The sequence below is a fragment of the Anas platyrhynchos genome, chromosome 1 (assembly GCF_047663525.1).
Source record: "Anas platyrhynchos isolate ZD024472 breed Pekin duck chromosome 1, IASCAAS_PekinDuck_T2T, whole genome shotgun sequence".
Lineage (NCBI taxonomy): Eukaryota > Metazoa > Chordata > Aves > Anseriformes > Anatidae > Anas > Anas platyrhynchos.
Window position 1 is genome coordinate 37,093,464 of NC_092587.1, and position 2,025 is coordinate 37,095,488.

Here is a 2,025-nt window from a genome sequence, read left to right on the forward strand (position 1 = left end):
ATTTGCAATTAACACAGGTATATTCCTCTCTATAATCAAACAAACCCCCTTACATCAAGTGACTATAAACAAGAGGAAGCCTCCTAACTGATTAAATCGACAAATAACTTGTCATGGTAGCAGACAAACCCATCTGATCAACCACACCTGTTTTAGCAGAAATACACAGCTGTTCTCAGTCCAGAAAAAGGTTTTCTGGTTTTCAGCAAGAGCTATGTTCTGTGGTTACTTTCCCAATTTTCCACCTGGGCTTAGTGCTCTCTGTGAAGGTCAAGTGACTCCTCCAAAGCCTGGTTCTGAGTCATGGGATAAATTTGGAGCTAGGATTCCCCCTAGATCCTGCTCACCCACGAGTCACTCGACTGCATAATCTCTAGGAAGAGCAGGTGGGGCCAAATCACTGTAATGAAGTCTGAGAAAGGAAATTAGGTTGAAATCCCCTTGTGGAGGCTGATTTCCTCAGCACATCCATGGAGAGGCAGAAATTTGGCACTATTAAGCACTAATGCTTACTTTTCCCCTGAACTAGAAGAAATGGAGGGGCTACAGAGTCCTGTGTTCCTGTTCTGGGTCTTGAATGCCTGTGCCTGTTGCTCTGTCTCTTATCAGTACCGCAGTGTTATTACTCATTCGGCCACAGCTTCGCTCCCCAGCCCTGTATACAATGTGCATGGCAGAGACTGGAGAACCTAATGCAGCTCAAAACAAAGAGAATCACAGAATCATAGAATATCCTGAGCTGGAAGGGACTCACGTGGATCATCAAGTCCAACTTTTGGCCTCACACAGGACAACCCAAAAATCAGACCATGTGTCCTAGAGCATTGTCCAAATGTTTCTTGAACTCTGGCAAGCTCAGTGCCATGACCACTGCCCTGGGGAGCCTGTCCCAGTGCCCAAGCACCCTCTGGGTGCAGAACCTTTCCCTAACCCCCAGCCTGACCCTCCCCTGTCCCAGCTCCATGCCGTTCCCTCGGGTCCTGTCGCTGTCCCCAGAGAGCAGAGCTCAGCGCCTGCCCCTCCGCTCCCCTCGTGAGGGAGCTGCAGGCCGCCATGAGGCCTCCCCTCAGCCTGCTCTGCTCGGGGCTGAGCAAACCAAGGGACCTCAGCTGCTCCTCACACATCTTGTCCTCTAGACCCTTCACCATCTTTGTAGTCCTCCTTTGGGCACTCTAATAGTTTTATGTCTAATAGTTTTACGTTCTATACTGTGGTGCCTAGAACTGCACACAGTGCTGGAGGTGAGGCCACCCAGTGCAGAGCAGAGCGGGACAATCCCTTCCCTCGCCCGGCTGGCAGTGCTGGGCCTGATGCACCCCAGGGTGCAGTTGGCCTCCTGGCTGCCAGGGCACGCTGCTGGCTCGTCTGCAGCTTGCTGCCAACCAGAACCCCCAGATCCATTTCTGTGGGGCTGCCCTCCAGCCTCTCACTCCCCCTCGTCTGTACATAAAGTCAGGGCTGCCCCTTCCCAGATGCAGAATCCAGCACCTGTGCTTCTTAAAATTCATATCGTTGATGACTGCCCAGACCTCTAACTTGTCAAGATCTCATATTCCTTGTTTTTCTTCCAGTGTTGGTCAGCTTCTCACTAGAATATGAAAGTACATGTGTACAGTTTGGTAACAGTATTGTCAGAGTAGTATTTCCTTCACCACCTTGTGATCCCAGGGCTGCGATGCCAAGAAGCACTTCTGCCTGCTGCAGGAAGGAATGTACAGCCTGGGTCATCCTGAGCCACACACAGTTGCTGTCATTTCAAAATGACTAGAAATAATCGTAATTCCCATCCATGCCTGGAAGTGAAAGTGCAATAACCAACTCCTGGGTACAGAACTGCCAAAGAAGAAGTTTGTGGGTTTTTTTTTGACTCTCTCTTCTTTTCCTGCTAGGACAGATGCTCCAGCATTGTGAGGGAAAGCTGGTTTTCTAATGTAAATTACTTTCTCTGGCTTTCTCCACTATTTACTTGGCATTTCATGAGTATATTGCTATACTGACTTGGAGTTTCTCTGAAAACCTGGAGGT